Genomic DNA, 14026 nt, shown 5'->3' with positions numbered 1-14026 from the left:
GGGCTACGTAAACATTGGCAAGCAAGGTAGCAAAGTCCTAAGGTATTTCACCTTGGATATTGGGCATTATAACTAGGTCCACCACTTGTCCAAGCTATGCTCTGATATAGAAAGGGGATTTTTGTTTCAAGGTCCACCACGTGTTCAACCTTGAAAGACTCAAGGGATACTTGGACATTGGAAAGCATAGTCCTATAGTAGTTGATAGGTGGCAGTGGGTATTACAACTAGGTCCACCACTTGTCCAACCTATGCTCTCATATAGCAAAGAGGCTTTGGTTTCAAGGTCCACCACTTGTCCAACCTTGCTTCCATTAATATAGCAAGGAGGATTTGGTCTCAAGGTTCACCACTTGTCCAACCTATGCAAACCTTTTTCATGTTGTAGCATGATTTTTTGTTTGAAGAGTATTTTTCTATAACTATGGATTTAACAATGTAATCTTTTTACTTACAGGATGGACTTCGAATCTGGGGAGAAAGTACATATGATACTTGACAATGAAATCGTTGGTATTGGTTGTGTGTGTAGAACAGATCCAGATTCCACTTGTGGTGGTACAAAGATAGGGCTGGGAAATGTCTCCATACTAGTGGAGGAATGCTTGAAGGATGTGGTCCTACCTTTTCCTACAATGGATACTTCATCTCTCCAAGGCTCATTATGGAGTGCTGTTCGATGGTCAAAGCTTCTTTTGCAATCTTTTGTATTAAATGGGAACTTAATTGATCCACACGAAAGCTACAATGGTGATGAAGAACATGATCATTCTGATCCTCTAGTTACAGATGCAATACCTATGACAAGCCCAGAATTTGAAGCAATGATTCGAGAGTCTTGGAGAAATCAGAGGGTCCTTTTAAAAGATGACACAATGATGCAAACCATGAATGAAGGGACCATCTTATATGTATTTCCACATGATTATGTCAACTTTCAGGAACTTGGTCCTGATTGTGTGGGTGTGGGTATTGAAAGAGAAAATGCAAGCATTGATGATGTGGTTGAAGTGGGTAGCATCACTTTGCTAAAGTGGCCCATCAAGCAGACAACAATGTTGAATGGGAGCCCATTACAACGCTTTGTTCCTGTTGATGGCATGCATGCTACATATGAGGATGTATCCAACGATGGCAATGTTGGAAAAAAACTTGATGGGAGTAATGTTGTCCAGTTGTCAAGGAAGAGACGATACACTTTCATGAACAGGACTCAAAAATCAAAAGCAGCACCAGCTTCGACTTTTTACCTTTCAAACAAATCAATTCAAAGGGTATCATGCATTGATTGTTGTGCACAAAAATGCTGCCAATTTGCAGATCGTGATATGGTGACAAGGTTACGACAACAATTTTGGGGAGAGTCTCAAAAATCACGCACTAATTATGTTTATGATGTTCTTTCTATATGTTATCAGAAAGATGAGAAGTCACGATACCAATTCAGGCTAAATGGCTCTATTGTTTGTTGTAGAGCATGGTATGAGCTACATGGAATACCAAAGACATCATTTTATCGATACAAGGAGAACTTTGAAAATGGTGTGCGCCAATATGTACATGGGAACACATGTACATTGAGAAGGGGACTTCAACATACTAGTTTAGCAAGAGCACTACTAAATGAGTTTGTGGAAAACAACTCTGAGAAGATGCCACATAGAAGTAGAACACTGCTAGATGGCTCAAGAGAGACTCAATTGGTGATTCCATCAACATACAAACAAGTGGATATTTTATGTGAAATCAACACGACACTTGACCAAATGGGCTATGAGAAGAAGCTATCCCAATCTTCTTTTGGTAGAATTTGGAACAAAGAGTACCCACATGTCACTTTAACAAAGACGAGTGAGTTCTCTAAGTGCAATATTTGTAGCTCAATCAAGGCAAGGTTAGAAGCTAAACCTTCTCTTGAAGAGAGAGCTCTTCTCTTGAGGGAGAGAGAAGTTCACATGGCACAACAAAAGAGTTGCAGAAGCCTATATTATGCATGGCGCACGTATTCAGAAACTCAACCACAAAAATATGTATGCATAATCCATGATAAGATGGATCAAAAGAAGACTGCCATTCCTAGATTACGCATTGTTCCCAAGGGTGTGGATTCAGGATATAATCTGCAGGTGGCATTGATTGGCATGATCACTCATGGACATGGAGAAGGTCATTACGGACACTTTGTCTTGAATGGTTTGTGGCCAGCTGATCCAAATCTTACAATTGGCTCAATTGCTAATTGTTTACATAACCTCGAGAGGATAGATAAGCATCCTCTTGGTGATCTAGTAACAAATGGACTTCCAAGGAGCAATATTTCACTACTACATGCTTTGAACTCAAGGGATGCTTTGGACTACCATAACTTGAGTGATGGAAAAGAGCCCATTGTGCAGTCGTCAGAAATTGCAGAAGAGGAATTGGGGTCAACATTTCGCAGATTGCCAGAGAACTTGTTGCTACAATTGGATAATTGTGCAGGGGAAAACAAAAATCGATACTTATTTGCCTATTTGTCAATGCTTGTTGCAAGGGGTGTTTTCAAAACCATCCAGCTGGGATTTTTAATGGTTGGGCATACACATGAGGACATAGACGCCATGTTTAGTAGGTTTTCAGAGAAGTTGAGAGTTACACAAACCTATACTTTGCCACATTTGATGGATACATTACGAAACAGCTCATCTTCATCTCCAGCTCCATTTTTTCTCACAAAGATCCCCGATTTCAAGCAATATTGTGATGGCTATCTTTGTGATGGACAAGACATACTTGTTGGACATTCCAAACCGCTTCAGTTCAGGTTCTTTATGCAGGATGAGACACCAATGATGCAATATAAGGCACATGTAGGTGTATCAAGTTGGAGTGGAAGTATTCGCCTTTGGAAAACAGACACAGAAGGCAAGCCAATGTTACCACATGGAGATCCACCTCTAGTACAAATGGCGGAGTATGTCAAGGCCCACGAAGAAGTCATTTTGGGGCTAAAGAACTATATAAAATTTTGGAAAAATTTAGGGAATGGTTCAAGTATTCCGCGATATTATAGACCCGTGATAGATTATTGGAGTAAGGTAATTGAAGAGATTGGAAAAGCAATCATATCAGAGGGAGTCTTGTATGAAATGTTTTGGCCAAAAACTCAAGAATATTCTCACCTACAAAGCACTACAATGAATTTGCAACAAGGAGCAGAAAGATTCCTAGGCCTTGAAGAGTTGAACGATCATTTTTGTGGGGCCTCAACGAGATAGGCCAAGGGAAGAGTTTGACCCTATGTCTGATGTGCACCAAGGTGACTTCTTATGCTTGTTCCGAGTGACACAGAAATCTATCCAGTGTGGCTTGCAAATGGCTTTTATCTGACATTGATAATGAGCCTACATCACCGAAACTACAGAAAAACTCTTGATCCAATATTGGGCACCTTGTGCGAGAAAAAGTGGGATGACAGATACTCAAGCTTACAGTAATTGTTGGAAGGGTTATTGGGCTGTCAACTATAAGGACCCACAAGTGTGGGAAACTATAGATGCAATTGTTTGGTCCTGGAGGCCCAACAAAGAAGGACCATTTTCTAGAATAAAGATTCCAGAAAGACATGCTCTAAAAGCCAAAGAAGGCCTCACTCGTGCACATCAGCCACACTTGGATCAAAGTTCAGATATGGTATCAAATGTGGAGTAGAATTATGTGGAGCTTCTATTGTGACTATACTAGTCAATTTGTAAACAAAATCTTTTTTGTATCTTCCTTTGTTTTATGTAATTTATAGTTATTATTCAAATCCATGTGTTGTACATCCTCTTGACTTTTGGTGTTTATCAACACCACAATCCTATGAGATTTTCACTTTATTTACTAGCCACACACCTCAATTTTTCCCACTTTAAGTGGAAAATTCCCAAATTACATGAATTCGGTCGATTTGGAGATTCCCATAATGTGAGATTTTTACCAAAATACCTAATATGGTCTTTAAGCTTAGCTAATTCAGGACTTTGAAACATATGTTTTATATGCGGAGCCAAGGAAAAATGTCTCAATACCTTTCTAGGCACCTTACCTTTCTCCTCTTTATAACGAGGTGTTTGACATTTTGAGCACGTCACACGGTCCTGCTATTGATGTCTATAAAAAATACAATTATTGGGACATGCATGTATGGAAGAATAGTCATGTCCAAGACTACTTATCATCTTCTTCACCTCATCGTGTGATGCAGAAAGGGAATTGCTTGTCGGCAAGAACTTTTGAGAGAATAGCCTACAAGTTGATTAAAAATATGATCAATAACAAGCACCAATGTTTAGAGTGTAACGAATAAATATTTTAGATATATACATACTTCAATAGTGCTGAAACGGATACATTACTCCATCCAAAACGATTTTGAAGATTAAGGATAAGTAAGCTTTAGTCGTGTCAGTTGGCTTCCTTCGTAGATATGCTTTAGAGCTTCTTCTCAAAGATACTTCTTGTTGTTAGGAATATCGCTCGCACTATCATTTTGATGCCAATCCTCATTACAGCCATGCCATCATCGTTATCAAAGATATCATCACGTCCATTAAAGTCCTTAGAATATTGTTCTTTTAGTCTTGCATATGTATAAGGATCACTCCTGCATAGGATCCTCATGCACTCTATTGACATTTGAGATACATCATGTGAATGTTGAATTGTGACATTATCAATGTCATAATCTAGAATCTGCATATTTGAAGGTAAAGAAGATTGTATCAATAGCATGCTTCTATATAAAAGGAGAGAGATATGTGCATGGAATTCAATAACATTTGCAGACACCAAAAAACAATATCAAATTAAATTAGCAACAGTATGGAACGCAATGCAAAATTAAAGTGTAGAATTAGGGTACAAGAGTTCAAAATAACATTAGGAATTGTATACAATGAGCTCTCAACCCTCATTTGTTAAGGGTGCTTATGGAGGTCTATGCCATCCATAATTGACTAGCAATTCATCACCAGCACGTAATGATTTAATAGCATGGAAAACTATATATCTTGGTGCATCCCTACTCATATGTCTTGGTTCATGACTATTCTCACACTCCACAAACGTGCAATTGGTTCTTTCACTTCTCCCTCGACTACTATTGATTAAACCTACTATGTTTCCTTGAGAGTAAGGTCTTCCATCAACATAGAGTCTTTGTCCTTCTGCATGTGTAATCCCTCTAGCAGAAAGAGAGGCTGCATTGAGACATAATCCATAAGTAGTCATGCTCTCTCTGTAGAGAGTAAGCTGATGCCATGGACCCCATCTATATATAGGTCCACAAAAAGACATAAGGGTGACCTCTGAATGAGGGGGCACATGCAAATCCTGTGCAATAAAGATGCCTCGTCCCGCTCCACTGATGGTGGACGGAGCAATCATGTAGCGATTGCCCCAAAAGCCAAAAACCACTGCATCTGAAGGAAGTGGTCCTCCCTGCTAGCCTCCGTATCATCTACGATCGTAGGTCTATACTAGATCCTGTAAATGAGTAGGCAATGGATGATCTCCACCCATCTGAGCCTCCAATGGAGGAGGTAGAGGATGTTGAGAAACCTCCAACTGCAATTGACAAATGACCTATTCGTGCCATGTGCGAGAGACATGTGCACCACTGGTAGTAAAGTCATCCTCGTCATCAAGTGAAGATACCTACATATATAATCGAGTTACATCATATATATCAATCTTTAATTTTTAAAATTCCAATATCAAACAAAGGGAGATAGAAAATATACTATAGGTCGATGTCGCTCCTCAAGTGGTGGTGCTTGCTCAAAAGTACCATAAGTCATCTGATGTGAAAAGAACTCCCATTGTGGCTTACGATACGTGCCACAACAACGAGCACACCAGCATATAATAGGCTCATTGTAGTAGAAATCATCGTAAACGGGTTCATGTGCAGTACCCAAAGTCTATGCACCTGGCTACCACTAGTAGGAGGTGGTGGTGTACCCTCTGATTGATCCGAATCTAGATTTCAATTAACATAAAAACATGAGACATTTATCAAATGATCAAAATACAAAAATTCAATAAAAGTAACAAAACATTGAAGTCTAATAAGTTATATGGTATATTTTGACGCTTATTGTAATTTAAAAAATAAACAGGCGCTATTGTATGGTGCCGTCAAACAAGAGAAAGGCAACCATTTGCATGGAGACATGTCAATTCTTCCGCAAGGAGATGCGCCTACGCATTAATTTTCCCCAACAAAAGGTGTGTGCCTTTGGAAATATATATTAGAATTAATATGAACTTTCCTATATCAATTCTAACTTTTCTCTAATCTATGTTATTTTGTTTATTCAAATTTGCATAGGAGGCAGCCAAAAAGGGAGTAGCCTTACGTCACACATCTAGACTAGGGCAGATGGATGCGATGGATTTGTGGCCACATTTGTGTGTACAGACCATTCACATTTTAATTTTTAAAGGTAGTATTACTGAATGCAAAAATTAATAACTAGTCTTTGGTTGTATCTTAATGTAGACGAAAGACTATGGTCGTGCATCGATGGCACAGGAGATACGCCACATACTACGGCTACCGCGCTTTGTGTCAGACACTTACTGACAGTCTAGATCCACTTGTACGTATCCTTATTTTTCTTTGTATTTTTTTTCATGGTAACTGTAATATATTCTTTTTCTATTTCACTAACTAATACAGGAGTTGCATGGTGAGGCTGATATGACAGAGGTGGCTCGACAGGAGGACGAGGGGCAACGTCGAGAGGCTGAGAGGAGCGGCGACCTGATCACTGGCCATGATGGTGATGATAGTAGATGTGAGGATTGATCACCACACATTTTGGACACATGTACATAAACTTACTGATGATATATATTGACTTGTGTTTGTTGCATCACTAAATGTTTCTATTGCAAACAATCGATAAGATAATTAGCATAAGTAATTATCTCAATGTTATTTATTTGTCTTTATATATATATTTTCTTAAAAGATGGATTGAAATGATCATGGTCATTGTGCTACCAAATGATGATGTGGCATGTGAAACCTAGTCCTAAGTTTTCTGTTAGTTGCTCTAATTCTAAAAACTAAGGCATTTTGATCTTATAGTACTCTTGTGCAAGTCTTTAAGAATATAAAAGAAATATCGCTAGGGACGCTAGTCTTTCTGTTCAATTGTTGTTGTTCTGGTTTTAAGTCACCGCCTGTGGCTTTTTGCCTGGTCGGTTTACACATTGTTAAAACGGCTTCTATTGGTTTTTTGAAGATGAAGATTTGACAAAGTACGAAACATCATACGCTCCAAGTTTCAAGTTACGTACCATGTACCATGCACCAACTACAAGTATCAAGTTTCATTATGGAACCTGATACCAAACTCTAAATCAACTACCAAATCTAACACTAACAAGTTTTCTTGGTTTCTATGTCAGACTCTAATATTAACAAGCTTTTGATTTCCATACTTTTTGTAAAGGTAGCAGATTTTACGCTAAGTGTCAAATTCTACATACCTTGTATCAAATCAAGTACCAAGTATCAAGTTGCAAGTACTAAGTACCAATTACCTTATACCAAATCTAACACTAAAAAGGTTATTTTGTTTTCATGTTAATTTATTACAGTACCACAAAGTTACATCGACCAATTAGTACAATGGACCATGTACCAATTGCAAGTACGAAGTTTCATTATGGAACCTACTACCAAAGCAAGGACCAAGTACCAAGTACCGACATGTAACAAGGACCAAGTATCGACATGTACCAAGTACCAAGTACCGACATGTACCAAGTTTTCTTTATTTTCATGTTAAACCCACATGTCCCGAGTTGTATGAAATAGGGACAATCTTTTTTTCTCGTGGACTCGAGAAACGGTCTATCGGTCAGTCCTTTGAGCTCTTGTGAGCCCACATGGAATGTCCATGTACCAATGAGGCATATGGGCAAGCTATACGGCTCGCTAAGAGCTCAAACAACTCGTCGATATATGGACCATTCTCAAATTCCTCGAGTGAAAAATGCTAAAAAATGACACATCGGTCAGCTGTTTGAGCTTTGGACGAGTCCTATAGATTTCCCACATGCCTCTTTGGCACGCGGAAAAGCTATGTGGGCTTGCAAAAACTCAAATGGTTTGCCAATGGACCATTTCCAAAGTAGTCTATCCAAGTAGTCCGTGAGCGCTTTTTTGGTCATGGACTTCAGAAATGGTCGATCGGCAAGCTTTAGCGCATGGAGCTCACTTGCGAATGAGACATGTGAACAAGTTATATAGCTTGTTGGGACTTTGAAAATGGCCCATTTGCAAGCCGTTTGAGCTTTTGTGAGCCCACATAGCTTTTCCACGTGCCAACGAGGCATGTTGCCAAGCTATATGGCTCACGAGATCTAAAGCGGCTGGCCAATGGATCATTTTTTAAGTTCACAAGCATTATTTCTATGTTACGCTCTAATATTTTGTGTGTGTGTGTGTGTGTGTGTGTGTGTGTGTGTGTGTGTGTGTGTGTGACTTCTTTATAGATCTCCTGTTATACATCAAGAACGTTTGGCTTAACTGAACAGAGGGAGCCGATTTAGGACTTATAGCAACAACTGCTACATGACAGAAATCATGGGTTTGAGATTTAAGATTGGCTTGAGGGCTTGCTAATTAAGAATCTATGTATTTATTTTAATACATATTTCTAATAAACAAACATAACCATCTATTTCTTATTTAATTTAAAGTTCTAATTTAAAAAATTAGCAAAGAGAGAGAGAGATAGCGCTGTTTACCATAATGCATCTTGAAGCTGAAATTGTAAATTTGTATTGCTTACTTACGCACAGGTCCGACCAACGTCCGCACTACTATGCAAAATGCAAACAATATGAGCAACGAGAGCAATCGTTTATACAAGAACACCGGTGCAAGAGAGAGAGTTAGAGTTTGTGAGTGTGTGTGTTGCACTCGAGAGCTAGAGTTTATATCTGTGCCTAGAAGAGAGAGAGAGAGAGAGAGAGAGAGAGAGAGAGAGAGAGAGAGAGAGAGAGAGAGCACTAGAGCTAGATTTTTGTATGTGTGTTTCACGCAAGAGTTAGTGTGTGAGAGAGAGAGAGAGAGAGGGAGAGGAGAGAGATCACTTAAAGATATGGAGTGAAAGATGCACGTCATCTAGTTTTTGCGCGTCCAAAGTGTCGCTGATGCGATCTTTAAAAAAAAGGAAACAATCCATCGCTTAAGCGGCTCACCGCTTATGCCACGCGTTGCTTTTGCCACGCGTTATAGCGACAACTAGCCATTGCATAAGCAACAGAAATAAGATTTTTACTTTGCATCGTACAATAGCGACGGCTAGAGCGATGTCCTTTTCTCTCGTTAATGCGATGATAATTCGTCGTTGTAGCCATTGCTAAAAGGGGGAAAATGTAGTAGTGATTTTTGTAGTCGATTGCTACATTCCTCATCATGATTCTCTCTTTTATGCTTACATGGATATTAGAGATTAGCCATATTTTGATTTAGAGGAGGATATTTCTTATTTTAAATATGAAGGTGATGCTATGGTCTTTGGGGATATGAATGCTTGCACAAAAACATTGCAACATGATACTCAACAATTTGATATGTCATACATTTCAAGGGAGTTCGAGGAAGTTTACTTGTATGATCGTACTTCAATGGATAAGAAAGATTTGGATCAATATGGAAACTTACCTTTCTACATGTGTAATAGTACGGGCATGCTCATTACCAATGGTGTATCTTTGTGAAGTGAAACCAATGGATTTACATGGAGAAAACATAATGGGGATAGTGTGATTGACTATATGCTGCTCTCTGAATCCATGATGTGTCGCATGAAGAGTTTTACGCTTGTCCAACGGACCCCAGAATCAGAACATTGGACCTTATGTATTGACCTTGCATGTGAACAAGCAACTAATCATGATAATCTCAACCAAAGGGAAGAGAAGTTATCACTATGTATGGATTTCAAACTGGCACCTATGTACATTGAAATGGTTGAGTAAAAGTTATGGATGACAAAGTTTCAATAAAATGCACCAATGGAAACTAAATGGAAAGGTTTTAAGAAAGTTATTTGTTATTGTGATGAAGAATGCTTCGCCAAAAAGCATGTCCATGGTATCAACAAAGGTAGATCATGCAAAAGGTGGTTTGATAAAGAGTGTCCAGATGCTTGAAAGTCCTCGATAAAGAGTGTCCAGATGCTTGAAAGTCCTTGATAAATCTTGATGAAGAGTGCCCAGATGCTTGAAAGTCCTTGAAAAATCTTGATGCAACTATGGACAAAGAAAACTATCAAAGTCATTTGGATACGTACAAGGCATTGATTCAAAAGAAGAGAAGAAGATGGGAAGTAAAGCAAGAATTATTTCAAGTCCAAGAAAAGGCACATGCATGTGAAAGATTTAAGAGAAACTTGAGGGACAAACTTGATGGTGAACACCTGGAATTTCTGGTAGGCTGAATGAATATTTTCCTGTACCAGGAAAGTTCAATCTTCAATACAATATAAAAACTCAAAACAATTTTTCTAGGGTATTCTATTATTTCAAACATTCGCATCCTTCAATATCCAAACATCAATCTAAAATTCTCCCCAAGCTTTAACCTAGGCTCTGATACTAGTGTGAGGTCCCTCCCCCTTTTTGAGAGGAGCGGAGTACCTTTGATAGGTCTCCAATCCTGAAAAAGAAAAACCAATGGACATTGCCTTAGCTACTACGTAGCCTCGGGCATGAACCGTTAGTGAAGGATTGGTCCTATCTCGCTATGGCGGAGCGTGACCACCATAACCCTATCTAAAAACTATCTATAATCAATTATACCTAAAAGTATAAATCTTAGAGTGACCAACCTGTGCGCTTTCTTCCCCATGTTTCAGAAGCACAGCCGCCAAGGTTTGTCTCTTTTAAGATTTATTACTTTAAAAAAAACAATTTCTAGCATTGGAAAGTTACCCGACTCATCGGGTCCACCCGTCCATAGAATGATACCATCGCGGTATCATTCTCCCACTTTCCACACTACACTCACCCTTCTTTTGTTATCTAATTACTACCACAATGTTTAAACATACATGTTCCTTTACTTTATTTATGATACTGGTTCGTTAAAACAGTCCTTCAAATAGTATTACAAACAATAGTCAAACAAGAAGTCATCCAATTTTAAACCAACAACCCTTGGATTAGGTTCACTTAAGAATCTCTACTGGCGCTATTATGTCCGATCAGTATATACATTATTTATAAAAACCCTTGTCCTCATGAGCGTCCCATACCGCTCGACAAGTACTCGTTGTGCTAATCTGGACGTACTCCCGTCACAGCAACAACGGTACCAATCTGGGCGTCATCCTCACGCCACAGCAAAACAAAACTGCACTATCCAGCTGGGCTAATCTGGGTGTACTCCCACCACAGCATCAGCGGTGCCATCCTAGGCGTCATCTCACGCCTTGGCATTTGCCACATAATGCCAACGCTAATAAGTAGAGAGACTTGAGAGAAACCATACCGAAGGTTTTGGACAAATAGTCTTTCCTATAGCAACCAATTTAACCAGACATTCTTTCCTACTTGTCAAACATATGCAGAGTTTCTTGGGGTTAAGCCCCGTGGTTTCGGTCCATGTTTTCTTTTCATAAGGTAAATATTATATTTCTATGGTCTCGCATATGCAATGATGCATAACTTGAAACTGCAATACTAACCTGTACCATAGCTCCGATTGGTGGAGACATAGCATGTTCCGCAGGAGTTCCACCGTTACTTGTACCAGCTTCATGATCATTAGCGCCTTGGGTTCTAGCACGCTTTGGAGCTATTTTTTTGTACTACACTTATGTTATACACTTAGAACTTTAAATTGGTCAATTTCCCTAGTAATCTCTTGTTTCCAAAGAGAGTCTGTAATTTGAACCCTCGCCAACTCGGATTCACACTTAATGTTGTTTTTCTACATCTAATTTCTATACATCAAATATTTGTTAATCTTAATTAATCAAAAATTAAGTGTGTAACCTACGAGTGAAAGTTTAGGAATGCATTACTTTTATAATTCACATTTCTAATCCAAATCCAACTTCAATTTCTATACTTCAAATAAATCAATTTTTAGTATTATTCAAAATTCTACTTAATCTAATTGACAATAAAATTGGTGAATGAGAATTTCATCATGTATAATAAGAATATGATGAGTTCTCTTATGTATTAACTTTCAATTAACTATACATAAGTTAATAGTGAAGATGTACTAACTAGAGAGAGTAGGTATACTTAGAGAGATTAAAAAAAGAGAAAACATCCGCACACATCTTTTCTAAAGTTAATTGAATCTTACTAATCCATTAGAAAGATTAGAGTAAAAGAGAACACACACACATCCTTTTCTAAAGCTAATTGAATCTCACCAATCTATTAGAGAGATTAGAGTAAGAGTCCTTCTTAAAATTAATTGAATCTTACTAATCTATTAGAGAAATTAGAGTAAGAGATAGCACACACACACACACACACATATCCTTCCTAAAACTAATTGAATCTTACTAATCTATTAGAGAAATTAGAGTAAGAGATAGCATACACACACACATAGCTAATTGAATCTTACTAATCTATTAAAGAGATTAGAGTAAGAGATAGCACACATACATCATTCATAAAGTTAATTGAATGATTAATTAATACGCACCTTATTAGTCCACTAGAGTTTTTGCTCTCTTAGTGGTTTGTGGATGCCTTCTCTCTAAGAGAAGTGGCAGCACTTCGTGAGCGCTATAGAGTCAATCTCTATGTCTAAAGTGTGAGCATGGATGCTCTTTTTATAGCAGAAAAGAAAACGTCCAGTTTTTTTCTCCAAAAAAAAATATTTTTTTTTTAAAAATAATATATACATATTTTTTCCCCAAAAAATCATACCCGCGTTTTCGGTACCCTTGTGGTACCCATCAGCTGGACCACTTTGTAATTATCATCAAAAGACAAGGCCACACAGCCCCCCCTTATTAAGATTAGTCAAAACTAACCTCTCCTTTTCATGTGATAGTGTGTCCCACTTTGTCCCCTCCTATGTGAGACCAGGTGAGTCCGTGTGCCTTCATTTGTCATCCCTGTGTATTCTTTTGTCTTGATAGTTATTTTATTTATTTTCTTAATGATAGTTTACTTTACATTTTTAAGTTAAACTTTACAGTCTTATATTAACTTTACAGTAGTAGTAAAAGAAAATTCTACAATCAGTAAATAAGTCTTGCAATAAGTTAATTAGTGATTCATATAGCTAAACATGTCAGATTTTTGTAACGTAAATTTTAAATTCTAGGTTTTCTCAGCCTACGATTCATAATTTTAACTCTAATATCTTAAATAATGAGTGATGGTTAAAAAAAATTCAAATGCGTAATAGAACTTGTGTGAAATTCGAATGTAGAGACCTTACAATCTCCCCAACTTAGAATTTGAGATGCCCTCATCTCAAGAACAGTGAAGGGTAATCCTTAAGAAGGGATGTCTCATCTTCCCAAGTAGCATCTTCTATAGGGAAACCCTTCCATAAGATAAGATGTTCTTTGATGGATCTATTCCTAAGCTTTCTCTCCCGAGTTTCTAGGATAGTATCAGATTGGAGTTGTAGAACATCTTGAGCAGGTAAAATGATTTTCTCATCATCAAGGACATGGTCAGGGTTATATACACAAAGTTTTAACAGACTTACATGAAATACATCATGCATTTTGAGATGAGAAGGGAGTTTTAGTCTATAAGCTTGATCACTTACAACCTTGATTATTTCATAAGGTCCACAATATTGGTAGCTAAGCTTCTTATACCTTTCGAGAGACAGATTGCTCTTTTTGGGCGTTACTTGTAAGAAAACTTTGTCACCTTCTTTGAAAATCTGATCAAATCTTTTTAAGTCAGTGTACTTCTTTTGTCGATCTTGAGCCGCTTGAATATCCCTTCGAATAGCTTTGGTTTGAGCTTCCATTTCTTCAAG

This window comes from Adiantum capillus-veneris, chromosome 29 (assembly GCF_014529385.1).
Source record: "Adiantum capillus-veneris isolate H3 chromosome 29, ASM1452938v2, whole genome shotgun sequence".
Lineage (NCBI taxonomy): Eukaryota > Viridiplantae > Streptophyta > Polypodiopsida > Polypodiales > Pteridaceae > Adiantum > Adiantum capillus-veneris.
The sequence above is the reverse complement of the archived record's forward strand: the minus strand, read 5'-3'. Positions refer to the sequence as shown.